The following is a 22,554-nucleotide window of genomic DNA, read 5'->3' on the forward strand; positions in this document are numbered from 1 at the left end:
TGCCGCACTGTCGGAGGGTCAGTGCTGAGGGAGTGCTGCACTGTCGGAGGGTCAGTGCTGAGGGAGTGCCGCACTGTCGGAGGGTCAGTGCTGAGGGAGTGCTGCACTGTCAGAGGGTCAGTGCTGAGGGAGTGCTGCACTGTCAGAGGGTCAGTGCTGAGGGAGTGCTGCACTGTCAGAGGGTCAGTACTGAGGGAGTGCCAGACTGTCGTAGGGCTGTCTTTCCGATGAAAGGTTAAAGTATGGTCAGTGTAATGAGATTAAAGAGCAAAATACTGTCATGTGCCTTCTTTCTGCTCAAACTCTGGTGTTTAAAGTCTCTTGTGTCTCAGCATCTGGAACTGGGCATGTTTCCTGGGGTGGCTCCAATCAGAGTCCTGTACGATTTGATCACAATATTTTCAGACTACACTATGTGACCACAATACAGGGTACATGAAGGAAGAATGTTCCCCATTACAGAGAGTCCAGAATCAGGGGTGACAGTATCAGGATACATGGAAGGCCATTTAGGATTGAGACAAGGAGAAACTTCTTCACCTAGTGAGTGGTCAGCCAATGGAATTCTCTGCCACAGAAAGCAGTTGGAGACAAAACATGGAATGTTTTTAAGGAGTTAGATATAGTTCTAAAGGGATCAAAAGGTATGGACAGAAGGTAGAAACAGGGTACTGAGTTGGGTGATCATACTGATTGGTGGAGCAGGCTTGAAGGCTTAAACTTTTGACCAAGTTTCAGCAAATCACTATTGTGCCCTGTACCATATTCTGGTTAAAGAACCCAACGATGTTAGATTGAAATATTAGACAGATGAACTGCCAAGGTGTCCCCGTTGCATCAGAAGCCCATTGCTGGACACAGGTTGGCACACTGTCTCTCCCTCCCAGGCACATGCACGGTGCAATGATCTCCGTGAGATCCTGCAGCCTCTGTTTCCTGCTCAGCCTGGGCATGGGAGTGAGGGACTGCACATGGTACTAATTCATTGGATGAGAGGGTATTGCCTACCTCAGGACAACAGATGGACTGGTAACATTGTATTCAAAGGACTGAGATGGTTCCTAGTCCAGCTATGCCTCAGTTTTAAAATTCTCAATCCTATTTACAAATTCCTCAAATGCTTTGCCACTTCTAACCTCTGTAACCTTCTGCAGCCCCACAACCCTACAAGATTACTGTGAAACTCTTTATATCACCTCTCAAACATACTCCCAAATGCTCCAGCACTGGCAAGTGCATTCAGCTGCCCGCGCCCCAAACTCTGGAATACCATCCTTTAACCTCTCCACCTCTCTTCCTCACTTTGCTCCTTTAAGAAGCTTGAAACCATACTCTTTGTCTGAACTTTTGATCACCTGATCTGATACCATCTCATCTGATTTGGGTCATCTCTACTTTTATAACTAACTTTCCCGTGACCCTCTGTGATGTTTGATCAAGTTAAAGGAGCTTAGTTTCTCTTCGGAACAGCAGCCTGGTGATCAGGTGACTGGACTATAACAGAGCTCACATCCTTACCGCGTACAAAGTCAATCAACATAGTACCGCAAAATGCCTCAATGCCCTTTCAATGCTGAGATTAAGTCCCCAGGACAGACTCCAGCTCTGGCTGGGATCCCTGTTCCTGTCTCTGCCGAAATGAGTATTTCTGGTTAAAAGATACTTCCTGTATTGCTGTCATTACGTTAACTGGAACTGTCTGAGTAATATTGCCAGGCCACAACCTTACCACGCTCTGCACTGGAATTTCCTGACAAGTGCTGAGAGAGAGAGAGATTAGGAACACTTCCGACAAACACTGTGCAGATTGGGTCCACAGCTCCTTGGTGAGGTTGTGCCATTTACAGCATTACGATAGCTGAAAATGTGTTGCTGGAAAAGCGCAGCAGGTCAGGCAGCATCCAAGGAGCAGGAGAATCGACGTTTTGGGCATGAGCCCTTCTTCAGGAATGCATTATGATACACAGTCACTGGGTCGGCTATGCTTGATTGTGTGGGGGAATCACGCGGTCCCTACAGCATTATGATACAAAGACATTGCTGCTTCCAAGATGACCCATTCATGCAACAAATGGTCTCAGTGTCCCCAGATGAGCAGATTCGAGGATTCTGGAGAAATACTCATGACCATACACAAGTAACAGAGAGTGAGGGATTACCTTTCAAAGCCTTCACCTTCGGTTTCTGCCTAGGCTTAGATACAAACAAAGAACAAGGAATAGGAGAAGGCTACTCGGCCATTCAAGCCTGCTCCACCATTCAATAAGATCATGGCTGATTTGATTTTAATCTCAACTCTACATTCCAGCATACCCAATCACCTTTCATCCCCTTGCCAATTGAGAATCTATCTACTGCATTGAAAACATTTGAAGATTCTGCATCGCCCCACTGCCTTTTGAGGAAGGGAATTCTAAAGACTCAAACCCTCTGAGAGGGTTTCCTCATCTCGGTCTTACAACAGCACCTGCTTATTCTTCAATGGTGACCCTTAGTTCTCGATTCTCCCACAAGAGGAAACATCTTTTCCACATCCACCCACTCAAGTTCCCACAAGATCTTATACCTCTGACTCTTCTAAACTCCAGAGGATACAGGCCGAGCTGGTCTAGACTTTCCTCATAAGGCAATCCATTCATTCCAGATATTAGAACTGCTTCCCACACATTAACATCCTTCTGTAAGTATAATGACCAGTCCTGTACACTGATCTGGAAACCTGTCCATGAACAGGAGCACTATTCTCTTGAACTGTGTAAAGAGGTCAGAGTTTTAGCGAACAGTAAATGCTGGTGTTGCTGACAAACCAAGTATGGATTGTAAGTGTTCACTTACAGGAGGAGAGGATTGATGGTGATTTGCTGATCTGAAAAACAAACACTCCAATAACCTGCATTCCTCTAAACAGGAAACATTTATAGCTGGAATCAGCGTTGGGCCCTGTCAAATACCGACAGTTCCTGACACAGTGCAACAACTCACCTCCACCAACAGGACTTGCTTGCACTCCCTGCAGTCACCAATATCAACGGAGGAACAAGCCAGCATAAGGCCCTGGGCTAAAAACACATCAGAGGGGCCTATTAAACATGTTTGTGAGACACACGGCAGGAAAGTACAGTAAAATAGCCCAGGCCACACTTATCTTTAGCTGCTTCATCATTGACCTTCCCTCCATCATAAGGTCAGAAGTGGGGATGTTCGCCAATGATTGCACAATGTTCAGGATCATTCATGACTCCTCAGATATTGAAGCAGTCCATGTCCAAATGCAGCAAGACCTGGACAATATAAAGGTTTGGGCAGATAAGCAATTGACATCACATCGCACGAGTGCGAAGCAATAACTATCTTCAACAGGAGAAAATCTGCAATTGTTGTGGATATGTTCACCAAGCTGGGAATTCAGCTTGCACCCCCTTTCTAGGGACATCCTCCGTACTGTACAGCCTCCTGTGAAGCGCTGCTGTACTGTGTCAGTTGGAGTTTATTTGGTTTCATTCCCACTACTACCAATTGTTCGTCACAGTGGTTGGTATATTGGATCCAGGTCAATGTGTTTATTGATAGAGTCCGTTGATGAGTGCCATGCTTCTAAGAATTCTCTGGCTATCCACTGATTGGCTTGTCCTATTATCATTGTGTTGTCCCAGTCAAATTTATGGTCCTTGTCATCTATGTGTACAGACACTAGTAATATCTGGTCCTGGTGTTTAGTGTCTAGTTGATGTTCATAAATGCAGAACGCTAGTTGTCTGCATGTTTGTCCTATATAGTATATCATGTAGTCTCTGCATAGAATCTTGCATGCCACGTTTTTCCTGCATACGATGGGTATTGGGTCTTTTGTTCTGGTGAGTTATTGTAAAAACGTGGCTTTCGGTTTATGTGTTGTCATAAATCTGAGTGGTCGGAGGAGTCTGGCTGGAGCTCTGAGACGTTTTTATGTAAGGTAGAGTAGTTAGTGTGGTGGGTCATGGTGTGTCTCACTGTGTTGTTTGTCTGCCAGACATCTGTGGATGAAGTTGCGGGGATATCCATTCTTGGCAAAGACTTTGTGGAGGTGCTCTTCTTCTTCCCTTCACAGGGCACTGCCACCTGCTAGCCAGGGCGGAGATGAAAGCCAGGGCAGGATGAACACGTGGCTTGAGGGATGGTGTAGGATGGAAGTGTTCAGATTTGTGGATCATTGGGAGGGATTCTGGGGAAGGTGGGACTATCACAAATTGGATGGTCTACACCTGAACCAGACTGGAACTAATGTCCTTGGGGGAGTTTTTGCTACTGCTGTTGGGGAGGGTTTAAACTAATGTGGCAGGGGGCTAGGAACCAGAAGAGAAGACTCGTAGACAGTGAGGTGGAAACTAGAGCCTGTAAGGAACAGGATCATGAAGTTAACATTACCAAGCGGAAGAGTAGGCAGAGAGCAGATGAGTGTAAAGGAACTGGTGATCTGAAGTGCATATGCTTTAATGCAAGGTGTATACTGGGTAAGGCAGATGAACATAGGGCCTGGGAGTTTGACGTTATTACAATTACAGAGACTTGGTTAAAGGAAGGGCATGATTGGCAACTAAATGTTTCAAGATATAGATGCTTCAGACAGGACAGGGAGGGAAGCAAAAGGGGGTGGGGGGTGGGATTTGCATTGCTGGTCAGGGATGATATTACTGCTGTGCTAAAGGAGGACACTATGGAGGGCTTGAGCAGTGAGGCATCATGAGTAGAGCTGAGAAATAAGAAGGGTACAGTTACATTGTTGGGGCTGTACTACAGGCCTCCCAACAGTGAGCGTGAGGTAGAAGAACAAATAGGTAAACAGATGAGCAAAACCAATGTAGTGTACAAAATCCCATGCAAGGACTGCACACAACACTACATAGGACAAACAGGAAGGCAGCTAACGATCCGTATACACAAACACCAACTAGCCACGAAACAACACGACCAGCTATCCTTAGTAGCCACACACACAGACGACAAACAACATGAATTCGACTGGGACAACACTACCATTATAGGGCAAGCCAAACAGAGAACAGCCAGGGAATTCCTAGAGGCATGGCACTCATCCACAGACTCTATCAACAAACACATCGACCTGGACCCAATATACCGGCCACTACAGCGGACAGCTCGAACTGACAACCGGAAGCGGCAGAGACAGGCCACTATAAATGCCGGAGGAAACAGCACAGAAGCGCTTCACAGGAGGCTCCCAAGCACTGAGGATGTCACCTGGACAGGGGACGAAACGTTTGCAACACAAATTCCCAGCTCGGCGAACAGAACCACAACAGGTAAACAGATTATGGAAAGATGTAGAGGCAACAGCGTAGTGGGGTTGGGAGATTTTAATTTTCCCAACATTGACTGGGATACACTTAGTGTCAGAGGTCTGGATGAGGCAGAATTTGTGAGGAGCACTCAGGCAAGTTTTCTAGAGCAGTCTGTCAATAATCCGATGAGGGAAGGGGCCATATTGGGCCTGGTGTTGGGGAATGAGCCAGGCCAGGTGGTTGAAGTTGCAGTGGGGAATTTCTTTGGGAACAGTGACCACAATTCTGAAAGCTTTAGAATACTCGTAGACAAAGATGAGAGTGGTCCTAAGCGAAGAGCATTAAACTGGACCAAGGCTAATTATATCAAAATTAGGCAGGAGCTGGGAAATGTGGATTGGGAGCAGGTTTTGAAGGGAAGTCCACATTTGGTATGTGGGAGGCTTTCAAAGATAGGTTAAAGATAGTGCAGGATAGGCATGTCTCTTTTAAAACAAGGGATAGGAAAGGCAAGATTCGTGAACTGTGAATGACAAGAGAAATTATGCGACTACCCACGAGGAAAAGGAAAGGTACATAAAGTCCAGGCAGCTAAGAACAGAACAGGCTTTGAGGAATATTGGGAGAGTGGGACCAATCTTATATGAGGAATCAAGCGGTCTAAAAAGGGTCTTGAAATAACTTTAGCGAGCAGAATAAAGGAGAATCCTAAGGCCTTATATTCATATATAAGAAGCAAGAGGGTAACTAGAGAAAGGATTGGTCCACTAAAGGGTAAGGAAGGAAGGTTGTGTGTTGAACCTGAGAAAATGGGCGAGATTCTTGGTTACTTTAAATCAGTGTTCACTGAGGAGAGGGACATGATGAATATTGAGGCTAGAGATAGAAATTCTTTACTCTGGATCACGTTGACACAAGGAGGGTAGATGTGTTGGGTGAGTTAAAGATATTAAGGTGGACAAATCCCCAGGATCGGATGGGATCTATCCCAGGTTGCTGAGGGAGGCGAGAGAGGAAATAACTGGGGCTCTGACAGATATCTTTGTGGCATCCTTAAACACAGGTGAGGTGGCGGACGACTGGAGGGTTGCTCATGTTGACCTTCTGTTCAAGAAGGATAGTAGGGATATTCCAGGTAACTGCAGACCAGTGAGCCTGACATCAATGGTGGGAAAGCTGCTGGAGAAGGTACTACTTATATTTGGATCTACTTATATTTGGAAGAGAATGGTCTATGGCAACATGGTTTTGTGTGGGAGAGATTGTGCTTTATCAACTTAATAGAGTTCTTTGAGGAAGTGACCAAGTTGATAGATGAAGGAAGGGCTGTGGATGTCATACACATGGACCTTGGTAAAGTGTTTGATAAGGTTCCCCATGGTAAACTAATGGAGAAAGTGAAATCACATGGGTGTTCTAGCTAGGTGGATAAAGAACTGGTTGAGCAACAGGAGACAGAGTAGTAGTTGAAGGGAGTTTCTCAAAATGGAGAAAGGTGCCCAGTGGTGTTCCACAGGGATCAGTGCTGGGGCCACTGTTATTTGTGATATACATAAATGATATGGAGGAGGGCTTTGGTGGTCTGATCAGTAAGTTTGCAGATGACACGAAGATTGGTGGAGTAGCAGAAAGCATAGGGGACTGTCAAAGAATACAGGAGAGTATAGATAGACTGGAGAGATGGATGGAGAAGTGGCAGATGGAGATCAATCCAGGCAAAGGTGAAGTGATGCATTTTGGGAAGTCTAATTCTCAAGCGAACTATACTATAAACGGAAGAGCCTTGGGAAAAGTTAATGAGCAGAGAAATCTTGGAGTGCAGGTCCATTGTACCCTGAAGGTGGCTGCATAGGTGGATAGAGTGGTCAAGAAGGTATATGGTATGCTTGCTTTCATTGGACATGATATCGAGTATAAGAGTTGGCAGGTCATGTTACAATTGTACAGGAGTTTGGTTAGGCAACATTTAGAATACTGTGTACAGTTCTGGTCGCCATATTACCAAAAGGATGTGGACGCTTTGGAGAGGGTGCAGAGAAGGTATACGAGGATGTTGCCTGGTATGGAAGGTGCTAGCTATGAAGAGAGGTTGAGTGGGTTAGGATTGCTTTCATTAGAAAAAAGGAGATTGAGGGGGACGTGATTGAGGTTTATAAAATCATGAAGGGTATAGACAGGGTGAATAGAGACAAGCTTTTTTCCAGGGTGAGGGATTCAATAACATGACATCACGCATTCAAAGTGAGAAGTGAAAAGTTTAAGAGGGATATAAGCAGCAAGTCCTTTACACAGAGGGTGGTAGGTACCCGGAACGTGTTGCCACAAGAGGTAGTAGAGGCTGGCACAGTAGATTAATTTAAGATGCGTCTGGACAGATGCATGAGGAGGTGGGGAGCAGAGGGATACAGATGCTTAGGAATTGGGTGATAGGTGTAGACAGTGGATTTGAATCGGCTCAGGCTTGGCGGGCCTGTTCCTGGGCTGTACATTTGGTTTGTTCTTTGTTCAATGTAGCCCTTTGATCAAGGTCCGAATGCAGCTTCTCTTGTGTGTTTGGGTGGTTGCTGTTATAATTCAGGATCTGGTCTGTGTATGCAGCTTTTCTGTACATGGACTTCATCAATAAACACATTGACATGGACCAAAAATACCAACCACTGCAACGAACAACTGGAAGTAGTAGGAACAAAACCAAGTGTTCCAACCGACACATCATACAGCCACGCTTCACAGGAGGCTCCACAGCCCTGAGGATGTCCCTAGAAAAGGGACGAAACATCTGTAAACCAAATTCCCAGCTCGGTGAACATACTCACAACCACTGCAACCCCCAACACCCAAGCTACAAATCTTTATACAAACTTTGAATAGAGAATCTAACTATTGCCTATTGACATTCAATAGCATTGCTCATTCATATCAAACAACTTGGAGATTATCATTGAAAAGAAACTGACTGGACCAGCCATTTAAATACCGTGGCTATAGGCACACACTTGGTGGGCTGAAAGGCCTGTTTCTATGCAGTATGGCTTTCTGGCTCTAAGAACAGATCAGAGGCTAGAAGTTCTCTGACAACTAACTCACGTCCGAACACCCAAACCTACAAAACACAAATAAGGGCCAGGATGGAATACTCCGCGTTTGGTTAAGTGCAACTCCAACAAAACTCAAGGAGCTTGATACCATCCAGGACAAGGCAACCTTCAACATTCATTCCATTCACCAATGATGCAGTGTATCAGCAGTGTTTATCACCTACGAGATGTAATTTCTAAGATTTCTTCAACAGAAATCAGGATAATTGTATGTAAACATCACAAAGTACCAAAACCATGTTAAAAATCACACAACACCAGGTTACAGTCCAACAGGTTTAATTGGAAGCGCACTAGCTTTCGGAGCGACGCACCTTCATCAGGTGATTGTGGAGGGCTCGATCGTAACACAGAATTTATAGCAAGAATTTGCAGTGTGATGTAACTGAAATTATACATTGAAAAATTGATTGTCTGTTAAGCCTTTCATCTGTTAGAATACAGTGATAGTTTCACTTCTTTCATGTGTAAATCACAAAACCCTTTTTTTAAAAGTTGCATTCTCGGGTTAGCTGTTAACAATGGTGATAGCTAGACAATATGTTGAAGGTGTTAGCCCCCTGTGTTCTCTGTCTATGACCTGATGTTTAGATTGATTCTAATCTAAAAAGTGAGATAACAGAGTTTTACATAAATTCATGCAGTTTTTGAGTTCAGAGTTCGACATGAATGTATGCAGTTTTTTGAGCAAAGTGCAATGTAACTCTGCAAGTACAAATTCACCCCACAACATATGTGTGTGCATGTGGGTCTTTGTCTGTCTGTGTGTGTCTGTCTGTCTGGGGTGGGCGTTGTGAGTGAGAGAAAGTGTGTGTGTGTGTGTGTAGTGAGTGCAGAGTGTCTTAAGTCTGTGAGGGGGTGCATGTGTGGGAGTGTGTGTGTGGGTGTCTGTGTGCACCTGTGTCCGTGTGTATGTGAGAGTGTGTGTGTGTGTGTGTGTGTGTGTGTGTGTGTGTGTGTGTGTGTGTGTGTGTGTGTGTGTGTGTGTGTAGGAATGTCTGTGTGTGTGTAGTGCAATGGTGATCACCTGTAATGTGACATGAACCCAAGGTCCCAGTTGAGGCCCTCCCTATGGGTACCGAACTTAGCTGTCAGCCTCTGCTCGGCCACTTTCCTCTGCTGCCTGTCCCGAAGTCCACCTTGGAGGATGGTCACCCGAAGGTCCGAGGCTGAATGTCCTGGACCACTGAAGTGTTCCCCAACTGGGAGGGAACCCTCCTGTCTATTGATTGTTGTGGAGTGCCCATTCATCCGTTGTCGTAACCTTTGCTCGGTTTCCCCAATGTACCATGCCTCCGGAGGCACCGCACAACAATCAACAGACAAGAGGGTTCCCTCCCAGTTGGGGAACACTTCAGTCGTCCAGGACATTCAGCCTTTGACCTTTGGGTGACCATCCTCCAAGGTGGACTTCGGGACAGGCAGCAGAGGAAAGTGGCCGAGCAGAGGCTGATAGCTAAGTTCGGTACCCATAGGGAGGGCCTCAACCGGGACCTTGGGTTCATGTCACATTACAGATGATCACCATTGCACCATTGCACACACACACACAGAGATATTCCTACACACACACTCTCACATGGACACAGGTACACACAGACATCCACACACACCCTTATAGACACACACACTCCCACACATGCACCCCCTCAGACTTAAGACACTCTGCATTCACTACACACACACACATACTTTGTGGGGTGAATTTGTACTTGCAGAGTTACATTGTACTTTGTTCAAAAACTGCATACATTCATGTAGAACTCTGAGCTCAAAAACTGCATGAATTTATGTAAAACTCGGTTATCTCACTTTTTAGATTAGAATCAATCTAAACACCATGGCATAGACAGAGAACACAGGGGGCCAACACCTTCACCATATTGTCTAGCTATCACCATTGTTACCAGCTAACCCGAGAATGCAACTTTTAAAAATGAGTTTTGTGATTTACACATGAAAGAAGTGAAACTATCACTGTCTTCTAACAGATGAAAGGCTTAATAGACAATCAATTTTTCAATGTATAATTTCAGTTAAATCACACTGCAAATTTTTGCTATAAATTCTGTGTTACGACCGAGCCCTCCACAATCACCTGATGAAGGAGCGTTGCTCCGAAAGCTAGTGTGCTTCCAATTAAACCTGGTGTTGTGTGATTTTTAACTTTGTACACCCCAGTCTAACACCAGCATCTCAAAATCATATCAAAACCATGACTTATACCTCCGAGAAGGATGAGGGCTGCAGATGCATGGGGACACAACCAAACCACACGTCATCTTGATTTGCAACTATAGTTGCTGATCCATCAGCATGGAAGGGTCTAAATCCAGCAACTCCATTTCTAACAGAATTGTGGCACCCTTACACCCCAGCAGTACTCTAGCAGGACTATAAGCAGTTCACCACCAGCTTGTCAGGGGAAAAGAGGTTTACTCATTTTACACCTGGACTGAGTGGAATCAATTTAGACTGACTGAGATTGTTTCCAGTAGAGTTTAGAAGGGTGAGGGGTTATTTGATTCAAGTGCATAAAATCCTGAATGGTCTTGACTGGGTGGATGGAGAGAAGGTGGTCATACCGGACTCGAGATGTTAACTCTGTTTCTCTCTCTTCGCAAATGCTGCCAGAGCTACTGAGCTTCTGAAGTAATTTCTGTGTTTGTTTCAGATTTTCAGCATTTGGAGTATTTTGCTTCTTTATTAAAGGAATGTATGTTTCCGCTTGTGGGACAGTCTAGAACCAGAGGACACTGTTTAAAAATCAGGGGTCACCATTTTAAGATAGATAAAGGGAAAACTTTCTCTCAGAGGGGTGGAGAAACTTTGAAAATCTCTGTCAGAATACTTTGCCTCAGAAAACAGTGGAGATGGGTCATGAAGTATTTTTAAGACAGAAATAAATAGCTTCTCCTTAGGCAGGAAAAGAAGTGTTATCAGGAGATGGATGTGATCGTGGAATGTGAAACACAAGCAAGTCAGCCATGATCTTATTAATAGAGAGCAGGCTTGAAGACACAAATGGTCTATTTCTGCTCCTAATTCATCTGTTATATATTTGTAACTGGGAACAGACAATAAGTGCTGGGTTAGCTGGCAACACCCAGATCTCATGAAAGAAGAGAAAACGAAGTTAAAAGGGGCAGCAGCAGACTTGTTGGTAGGAAAGAATTGGTGCAACTATGCAGGACATTAATGAGATCACAGGTTGTGAGATGAGTGTAAATTTTTGGTTTCCTGATCTTCTACAGATGTCAGTGTTGCAATGCCAGGCCATCACATAAAACAATTCAGAGAAGGTTCGCTCATGTGGTTCCTGGGATGAGTAGACAGCCTTGTGAAGAAGGGTAATGCTGGCTGGGTCTATACTCACTAAAGTTTAGAAGAACCAGAGGAGGCCTTAGTGATTTTTATAGGATTCTGCAGGGTTCTGACAGACTGGATGCTTAGAGGATGTGCCTTCTTGTAGGAGAGACTCAAACCAGGAGCAGAGTTTGAAAATAAGGACTGTCCAGTTGAGAAGATGAGAAGAAATTTCTCCCGAAGGACACCAGTCTTTGGAACTCCCTTCCACAGATTTATGTATAAACCGAGTCAATGAATCTATTCAAGATTAGATTAGATTCCCGGCAGTGTGGAAACAGGCCATTTAGCCCAAAAAGTCCACACGGACCCTCCGAAGAGTAACCCCCCCCAGACCCATTCCACTACCCTATATTTACCCCTGACTAATGCACTTAACACTGTGGACAATTTAGCATGGCCAATTCACCTAACCTTGTACATCTTTAGATTGTGGGAGGAGACCGGAGCACCCAGGGGAAACTCACGCAGACACAGGGAGAATGTGCAAACTCCACACAGACAGTCACCTGAGACTGGAATCGAACCCGGGTCCCTGGCACTGTAAGGCAGCAGTGCTAATCACTGAGCCACCGTACTGTCCGCAAGACTGATTTTGATAGATTTTGGATTGATAAGGGGGTTGGACAGACAGGAAAGTGGAGTTGTGACCACTATCAGAACAGCCCTGATCTTGCTGAATGGTGTATGGGGAATGAAAATACTCCTGCTTAATTTCTTATCATCTTACGATCATTTCATGTTTGCTTGATTGCATTACTATCCATGTCACTTCCTTGCAACACTTCTGCAGAAGTTAAATTTGTGCAAATCCCTAAAAACAAATCTCAGGAACCAAATGTCAAGCAACTCAAAGGGTAAACATCCAAACATTGAGCTGAAAGGAAAGACAATTGTTCAATTCTATAGCTGGTCCCTTTACCATGGAAAGTCTGAATTCTTTGTCACTCAATGAGAGAAGCTTCCTTAAACAGGTCACTACAATTGCTGAACTAGAAGCATTCAATCAATTTAATCTGCGTGGAAACGGTATTTACATTTTACCTCCGGGTTCAACAAATCTTACATTAAAGTTAAAAATCACACCACACCAGATTATAGTCCAACAGGTTTAATTGGAAGCACTAGTTTTCGGAGCGCCGCTCCTTCATCACAACCACCTGATGAAGGAGCAGCGCTCCGAAAGCTAGTGCTTCCAATTAAACCTGTTGGACTATAACCTGGTGTGGTGTGATTTTTAACTTTGTACACCCCAGTCCAACACCGGCATCTCCAAATCATGACTACTAGAGTTAATGAACTACAGTGGATAGCTTCAAATTGCAGGGTGGCCTATGTGGTAACCTTCATTACAATTGAAATAACACAGCCAGCCTAGCACACCCTGCCTTCTTTAACTCTCAGCCCTGTGCTTAATCCCTTTCTCCGCATACAAGCTAACCAAGAGTCACAAGCCTATGCAAAGGCGGGGATGGTGTGGTGAGGTTAAAAAGCATTACTTTAAAGTTTGGAAAGCATTACTTTAAAGTTTGGAGAGCACAGTTTGAAATTTTGAACACACCCTGCAATTCACCCAGGACCCACCAAAATGTGCCAACTTCTGCAGCAAGTGACAGGATCTGACACACAGCTCAGTGAGCTCGATGATGCACTCAGGGGCAGGTGCTGCAGGTTTTTTGCATGTTCAGGCGCAGCCTTGCTTAAGCAATAAGAAAGTTAAACATGCCAATCCCATCCAAACCACACAATCCAGACAAACAAACATTTTCCAGAACACCACACCCAAAGCACTAAGATAGTATCAAGCTGCTGCAGTGTTAATACTGAGAGAGTACTGCACTATCGAAGGGTCAGTACTGAGGAAGTGCCGCACTGTCGGAGGAGCAGTGCTGAGGGTGTACCACACTGTCGGACGGTTAGTGCTGAGGGAGTGCTGCACTGTTGGAGGGTCAGTGCTGAGGATGAGGTGTGAAGGTTCAGTTAGGGGGCTTGAGAGTTATAAGTTAGCCAGAAAAGATCTAAAGAGAGGGCTAAGAAGAGCCAGGAGAGGACATGAGAAGTTGTTGGCAGATAGGATCAAGGAAAACCCTAAGGCCTTTTAGATGTATATCAGGAACAAAAGAATGACTAGAGTAAGATTAGGGCCAATCAAAGATAGTAGAGGGAATTGGTGTGTGGAATCTGAGGATAGAGGGGAAGCACTTAATGAATACTTTTTGTCAGTATTCACATTGGAAAAGGGCAATGTTAATGAGAATACGGAGATACAAGATTAGATGGGATTGTGGTTGACAAAGAGGAGGTTTTAGCAATTTGCAGGATCTGAAAATAGCTAAGACCCCTGGGCCAGATGGACTTTATCCTAGGATTCTCTAGGAATCCAGGGAGGAGATTGTAGAGCCTTTGGCTTTGATCTTTATGTCATCATTGTCGACAGGATGAGTGCCAGAAGACTGGAGGATAGCAAATGTTGTTCCCTTGTTTAAGAAGGGGATTAGAGACAATGCAGGTAATTACAGGCCAGTGAACCTTACTTCGGTTGTGGGTAAGGTGTTGGAAAGGGCTATAAGAGATAGGATTTATAATCATCGAGAAAGGAATAACTTGAATAGGGCTAGTCAACACGGTTTTGTGAAGGGTAGGTTGTGCGTCTCTAACCTTACTGAGTTCTTTGAGAAGGTGACAAAACAGGTAGATGAAGGTAAAGTGGTTGATATGATGTATATGGATTTCAGTAAGGCGTTTGATAAGGTTCCACATGGTAGACTATTGCACAAAATGCAGAGTTTTGGAATTGAGGGTGATTTGGTGGTTTGGATCAGAAAGTGGCTAGCTGAAAGAAGACAGAGAGTGGAGGTTGGTGGGAAATGTTTATCCTGGAGCTCAGTTGCCAGTGGTGTGCCGCAAGGATCTGTTTTGGGTCCACCGATGCTTGTCATTTTTATAAATGATCTGGATGTAGGCATAGAAGGATGGGTTAGTAAAGTTGCAGATGACACAAAGATAGGCAGAGTTATGGATAGTGCCGAAGGACGTTGTGTGGTTACAGAGGGACATTGATAAGATGCAGAGCTGGGCTGAGAGGTGGCAGATGCAGTTTAATGCAGAAAAGTGAGGTAGTTCACTTCAGACGAATGCAGAGTACTGGGTTAATGGTAAGATTCTTGGCAGTGCAGCTGAACAGAGAGATCTGTGTCCAGGTGCATAAATCCCAGGTGCCACCCAGGTTGATAGGGTTGTTAAGAAGGCATCTATTGTGTTGGCGTGTATTGGTAGGGGGATTGAGTTTCGGAGCTACGAGGTCATGCATCATTGTGCAAGACACTGGTAAGGCCACACCTGGAGTATTGTGTGCAGTTCTGGTCACTGCATTATAGGAAGGATGTGGTCACTTTGGAAAGGGTTCAGAGGAGATTTACTAGGACGTTGCCTGGTATGGAAGGATGGTCTTATGAGGAAAGGCTGAGGGAACTGAGGCTATTTGCATTGGAGAGAAAAAGGTTGAGAGGTGACTTAATAGAGACACATAAAATAATCAGAGGGTTAGGTAGGGTGGAGAGTGAGAGCCTCTTTCCTCAGGTGATGATGGCTAGCACAAAGGGATATTGCTTTAAATTGAAAGGTGATAGATATAGGACAGATATAAGGGGTAATTTCTTTACTCAGACAGTAGTGGAGACATGAAGCGGCCTGCCTGCAACAGTAGTAGACTTGCCGACATTAAGAGCATTTAAATGGTCATTGGACATACATATAGATAATAATGAAACAGTGTAGGTTAGATGGGCATCAGACTAATTTCAAGGGTTGGTGCAACATCGAGGGCTGAAGGACCTGTTCTGTGCTGTAACGTTCTATGTCTATGTCTATGTCTAAAATCCTACAGAATGGAGGCTGGCAATTTGGCCACCAAATCCACACCGAACCTCTGAAGTGCATCCCATCCAGACCCAGCCTCCTAATTTATCCCTGCATTTCCCATGGCTAATCAACCTAACCTGCACGTCTTTGGACAGTGGGAGGAAAGCAGAACACCTGAAGGAATCCCACACAATTATGGTGAGAATGTGTAAAAACCACACAGTCGCCTGAGGGTGGAATCAAGCCCAGGGCCCTAGTGCTGTGATGCAGCAGTGCTAACTATTGAGCCACCATACCATCCTACTGGTGTCTTACACTCAATTGCTTCACTCTCTGCAGCGGTTTCCTGGTCTCTCAGTCTCACACACACTCACTCTCCCTATGATTGTGTATCTCTCTCTCTCTTTTTACCCCAGACTTCACCTGACAAAATGGCAAAGCTCCGAAAGCTTGTGATTTCTAATAAACCTGTTGGAATATAATCTCTCTCCCTGTAGTTATCTCTCCTTGTTTCTCTTCCCTTGTATGCAGGGGTCTCTCTGTTTCTCTCTCTGTGTATCTGACACTCAGTCATTCACACACTTCTCTCACCAAGTCTTGGTGTCTGTCTCCCTGTGGTGGCTATTTTCCAAAAGAGGAAATCTTATGAAGAAGTAAAGAAGAGGCTAAGAGACTTCAATATTCTGTAAGGTACCCGGCAATGCTACGCTTCAGCCATGAAGGATCCATGCAGAATTTTGATACAGCAAAGAGGGCAAAGGATTTCCTAGGTACTTTAAAATAGACTTGATTTGGAGAATAGCCACCCACACACATCCTTATAGACACACACACTCCCACACTCACACATACACCCCCTCACAGACTTAAGACACTCTGCACTCACTACACACATACATACACATATTTTGTGGGGTGAATTTGTACTTGCAGAGTTACGTTGTACTTTGTTCAAAAACTGCATGCATTCATGTAGAACTCCAAGCTCAAAAACTGCATGAATTTATGTAAAACTCTGTTATCTCACTTTTTAGATTAGAATCAATCTAAACATCAGGTCATAGACAGAGAACACAGGGGGCCAACACCTTCAACATATTGTCTAGCTATCACCATTGTTAACAGCTAACCCGAGAATGCAACTTTAAAAAAAAGTTTTGTGATTTACACATGTAAGAGGTGAAACTATCACTGTATTCTAACAGATGAAAGGCTTAACAATCAATTTTTCAATGTATAATTTCAGTTACATCACACTGTAAATTTTTGCTATAAATTCTGTGTTACGATCAAGCCCTCCACTATCACCTGATGGAGTGTTGCTCCGAAAGCCAGTGTGCTTCCAATTAAACCTGTTGGACTATAACCTGGTGTTGTGTGATTTTTAACTTAAAATAGACTGGTTAGGGTCAAATACTATGGACAATAGTGTTTCTTTGTTCTTTCTGTTGTTTACTTTGTAGGGCTTTTGCTCGAAACGTCTATTTTCCTGCTCCTTGGATGCTGCCTGACTTACTGTGCTTTTCCAACACCACTCTAATCTTGACTGTTTACTTTGTGTGCCTGGTTTTGTTCCTGTAATATGTGGGACTGTTACTTCTTTCCCTTTCTTGTTATTTTTGCTAGTCCCTGTTATTTCTTTTTTTGTGGTTAAGGGTTATCATTTCTTTTATTGACTACAAGCGGGGTCAATGTATGGGTGGGATGGGTTGGATGCCCACTTTTAATTTCCATATGTATAAGATATATGATTTCTTTGTTTCTGTTTTGCCTGGGTTTGGGGTGCGGCTTCAGCTGGAAGGAGCCATGGAGGTGTTAGTGAGGAGGATGAGTACCCCTTGTGGGCAAGGGGGAAAAGTCTCTAATTATTTGACTTTTGTTTATTTTAGGAGTAGTTATTAGAATTTTTGCTTTGGTAGTGTTTGTAGTTGCATTTTTTTCCACTTGGCACGTTACGAGTAGGATTCTTCCTCTCGGAGTGGGGTTGGGGCTGGGCATGATTAAGGGCCGCTTTAGACAGTTATGGCTAGTTGTTCATTTAGATGGTGCACCTGGAACATAAAGGGCAGTCACTCACCGGTTAAATGAAAGCAAGTGCTCTAGAGTCTCAGAAAGGAGAGGGTCAATGTTGCTCTGCTACAAGAAACACACTTATATGATAAGGAGCATCTAAAGATACAGCAGGGAGGGTTCAGCCGGGTGCTCTTCTCGTGTTTTAATTCCAAAAACAGAGGAGTGGCTATACTAATACAGAAGAATCTATCACTCCAGTTGATACACCAAATTAAGGAAGAGTATGGGTGATTTGTGATCCTCAAAGCCCTAATACATGGAGAGGAGTACAGCATTTTGAATGTCTACTACCCCTATCACCCCTCCCAACCTCCACGCTGGCACACCCTCTCAAATTTTTAATTGATGCACTTTCCAGGCTGATGGCCCTTGGAGTGTGCCACACCATTATAAGGGGAGACTTCAATCATCTTATGGATCCCAAGGTGGCTAGGATGCCAAGGGGTCTTTCGGGCACCTCCTCACAATCCAAACAGTTGGTGGGCCTATGTGGGAAGTTGGGGTTGGTGGGTGTGTGGAAGTGTATTCACCCTAAGAGAAGGGATTTTACTTCCTTCTATAACCCACACAAACGCCACAAAAGGATCAATATGGTTTTTGCCCCATCAGCTGTTTTTGGATTCAGTACTAACCTGTAAGATTAGGAATGTAGCCATTTCAGACCATGCGGCAGGGTATTTGGAGGTTAAGGTCAAGGGTAACAGGACAGACACATGGCATTGGCGCATGGATATTTTTCTCTTGAAAGACAGTAAGCTCACAATTTCATAAGGGAGTTCAAGACTTTCTTGGGTTTTAATATGGGTACAGCTAGTAATCCACCAGTGCTCTGGGAGTGTGCCAAGGCTTATTCAAGGAGTATGATTATCTTGTACTAAGTGACCCGGAAGAGACAGAGGGGAGAGCAACAGTGCATACTTGAGGCCCACTTGAAGGCAGCCAAGATGGCATATTTTGACAGACCGTCTGTGACTAAGCTACAGCGGATTACAGCTCTCTGGGCTGCTCTGAATACAGTGCTCATCCAGATAGCAAATAGAGAGGTGTCCTTCACGAAGCAAAGACTATTTGAGACAGTAATAATCCAGGTAGACACTTGACATATCTGGACAGGAAGAAGAGCGCTCCTCAATCTATCACGTCCATTAGAGAGGGTATTGGTACTTCCACTCATGAGTCCAAGAAGATCAACACAGCATTTAGGAAATTTTATGCAAAGTTATACCAGTCAGAGGGCTGTGAGGATGGGTTGGCAAGGATGGAGTCCTTTTCTCAGAATTTGGATCTTCCAGGTATAACTTCAGAGCAGGCCTCTCTTTTGAATGCCCCTCTGACAACACAAGAGGTACAAGCAGCGGCAAGGCAGCTCCAAGTGGCAAAGCACCTGGCCCAGGTAGATTCCCGAGCGAGTTTTATAAGGAGTTTATAAACATGTTCATTGAGCCAAGGTTGGGCATGTATAACCATTCATACAGTCAGGACTGCCTTCTGCCCTCTCTCAGGGAAGCTAATAGTTCCCTTATTCTTAAGGGAGGGCAAGATCCTGAGGACTGCATCTTGTACAGACCTATCTCGCTGCTAAATGTAGATTTTAAAATTCTGTCTAAAACGTTAGTGTTGAGGCTGGAGAAGATATTGCTCTCTATTGTAAAGGAGGACCAGACAGGGTCGCAGGTCCTGTAACAACATCAGAAGAGGTTTGAATATAGTCCAGGGTGTGCCAGCAAAGGTCTCCCTAGATGCAGAAAAAGCGTTTGATCAGGTGGAATGGCCATTTCTTTTTTATGTCTTGGAACGGTTTGGTCTTAGGGGGTGGGGGGGTCTTTGCCAGGTGGGTGGCAGTGTTGTATAGCGATCCCATGGCAGCAGTTCTCACAAATGGCATAAAATCAGACAATTTTATTATTGGTAGGAGAGGCCGACAAGAGTGCTTCCTTTCACTGCTACTACTTACTTTAGTGATTGAACCACTGGTGGAAACTATTCGGAAGGACCCCAAAATAGTTGCCCCAGAAGTGGGAGTAGGAGAGCATAAAATCACTCTCTATGCAGATGATGCCCTTCTCTTTCTGGCTAATCCGACAATGTCTGTGCCTCATTTAATACAAAATATTAATTTATTGGGCTCTTTTTCAGGTTATAAAAGTAACTTTACAAAATTGGAGGCCATGCCCATGGGGAGGGGGGGGCCTCGTGGCAATACCTGACCTTAAAGGTAGAATTCAATTTCCTTTTTGGTGGTCACAGGGAGGTTTCCTATATTTAGGTATTTTCAACACCCCAGCCTTTAACCAATTGTACAAAGCTAATTTTGTACAATTACTCGGGAAGATAAGACAAGACCTTCAGTGTTGGGAGGTGCTACCAATATCCTGGTTGGGTCGAATAGCTCTGATCAAAATGAATGCTCTTCCTCACCTACTACACCCCATGCGAACGCTCCCTCTGGTGCTACCTAGGCAAGCGCTGCGGATACTTAATGGGTGGCTTGGATCTTTCATTTGGCACCGCAGGCACTCCCTTATTAAGTTTGCTAAGCTGCAGCTTCCAGAGGGAATGGGGGGTGGGGAGGGTAGACCTCCCAGCCTTCAAAAGATATCAAATAATATCTTTATTGACTTATGTGAATAATTGGTCTTCTCAGGATCCGAGGTCAATATAGCTCAATATTGAGGAGGCAAAATGTCCCCTTATTAATTTGCTATTCATGGGCAGGATGAGAACTGTCACAGAGTATTGTAAAAATCCGATTGTCATTAACATGGTCAATGATGCAACAGAGCAAGGGTAATTTACATAAGACCTCCCTGCTCACCCCCTTCAATGGCTCAGTGGTTAGCACTGCTGTCTCACAGCACCAGGGTCTCAGTTCAATTCCATCCTCGGGTGACTGTCTGTGTGGAGTTTGCACATTCTCTGTGTCTACTTGGGTTTCCTCCAGTTGCTCCAGTTTCCTCCCACAGTCCAAAGATGTGCAGGTTAAGTAAATTGGCCATGGTGTTAGGTGCATTAGTCGGGGGGAAATGGGTCTGGGTGGGTTACTCTTCGGAGGGTCGGTGTGGACTTGTTGGTGAAGCGCCTGTTTCCACACTGTAGGGAATCTAATCTAATCTAATCTAATCTAATCATAGGAATACCAGGATTTTGGCTAGGACTTATGGATTCTGACTTTAAGATATGAGAGTCTAGGGGAATCTCCTGTTTGGGAGACTTATTTGAGGGGGAGGTCATGATGTCAATTGATCAGCTGAGTCATAAATATGGGTTATCCAGTAGGGACCTCTTCTGTTATTTTCAGATCAGGGACTTTATACAGAAAAGGACCATGCTATTGGTTCGTCCCTATAAGTCTAATGTGGAGAGGAGAGTGCTTCGGTACACGGGCACTCAGTCTGTTAGTACCCTTGATCATTTACAGGGAGGGGGTGCCTCAGAAGATACTGAAAGGCTTTACAGAATCAAGAATTGGGAGCTGAAATTTCGTCAGAGGGGAGGATATCTGAGAGAATGTGGAAAAGATTTTGCAAAAGGCCATGCAACTAAAGTTCTCCACAGGGCCCATCTGGCCCCAGAGCGGCTAGCAAAATTTAAAAAGGAGCATCTCCAAAGTGCCTTAAATATAAAATAGACATCGGTACTCTCACACATTGCTTGTGGTCGTGCCATAACATTCATAGATATTGGAGCACCATAACAAATGTGTTGGAGGAGATCTTGGGGACTGAGGTTAAGGCAGATCCGGTATCCCTCCTTCTGGGAACGCCGAATCTGCCTTCTCTAGATGAGCATGGGAAGAAATTGTTTAACGTTCTTAACATACAGCGTGAGGAAGAACATTCTGATGAGCTGGGTCTCAGAAACTCCTACTGGGCATTTGGGATGGCATGGGTTAGTGATGGACCATGTTTCCTGATACTTCCTTACAAGTATGGTGCAGCAGAAAACAGAACTACTTTATCAGAAATGCCAGCCCTTTTTGAATCACACAGACTTGTTAGCCATACTGATTAGGGCCTTTGGATAGTCACAAAGACTGTATCTGCAGGCTGGGGACCCAGAGAGGAAGAATCCCGAATAACTATGAGGATGTTAACTGATGCTCCAACGATGGGAGCTTCGGTGGGGTGGCGCCGAGTGGTGTAAGTTTAATTTAGCTCAATTCAACCTAATTTAATTTAACTTACAATGAAAAATTATTTATTGAATTGTAGTATGGGAAGATTGTTCCTTTTCTTTTGGCATTTTTGAATTGTTTTGTAGATTTATCATTATTGTTGTTGTACTATAAGATTGTAATATTATCTCTTTTGTAATTTTATCATTTTTGTCAAAAAAAATCTCTTTCAATAAAAATAATCCATGTACCTGATCTGTCAAGTCTCTGAGATGCAGTTGATATCATCTAGATCAGGGTATTTCCTATATGGACAACCTCACACTTGCTTACAGTGAACTCCATCTGCCACAACTTCATCCATTCACTTAATCTATCAATATCCCTGTTTATGCTATCATATATACTATCCATCAGAAACTTTGGATAGATGACTTTCTATGCCTAGATTTAATACATAATGAGAATAATTGAGGCCTTAACAGAGATACTGTGGGACATCACTTTGTCACATTCTGCCAATTGCAATATCTACTCATTATCTATTCTTTGTGTCACCTGGCACTCAAGCAATTTCCCAACCATGTCAGTAAGTTGCCCTCAATTCCATTAACCTTAGTTAACAGTCTCTTACGTGACACTTTATCAAATGCCTTCTGGAAATCCACATAAACACCGACAGATTTTCACCTGTCCGTTACCAAAAGACTCAGAGAGACATGCTGGCCTTCATAAGCAAGACAATTCGAGTACTTTTTCCCTG

At 44.2% G+C, this 22,554-nt stretch overlaps 1 protein-coding gene across 5 annotated transcripts in view; it reads right to left on the reverse strand.

Annotated features, from left to right (window-relative positions):
* The window catches only part of fhip1b (FHF complex subunit HOOK interacting protein 1B), a 179,838-nt gene that overhangs the window by 150,092 nt on the left and 7,192 nt on the right, over positions 1-22,554 (reverse strand). For 3 of the 5 annotated variants that reach the window (XR_011961466.1, XM_072576687.1, XM_072576689.1), the window contains exon 2: positions 2,983-3,281. The exons of 1 other annotated variant lie outside the window; for it this stretch is intronic. The gene's annotated coding sequence lies outside the window, so the exon portion shown is untranslated. Of the gene's footprint in view, positions 1-2,982; positions 3,282-7,934; positions 8,039-22,554 lie in introns of all 5 variants that reach the window. One more of the 5 variants, XM_072576688.1, reaches the window with a different exon arrangement.

The sequence above is a fragment of the Chiloscyllium punctatum genome, chromosome 9 (assembly GCF_047496795.1).
Source record: "Chiloscyllium punctatum isolate Juve2018m chromosome 9, sChiPun1.3, whole genome shotgun sequence".
Lineage (NCBI taxonomy): Eukaryota > Metazoa > Chordata > Chondrichthyes > Orectolobiformes > Hemiscylliidae > Chiloscyllium > Chiloscyllium punctatum.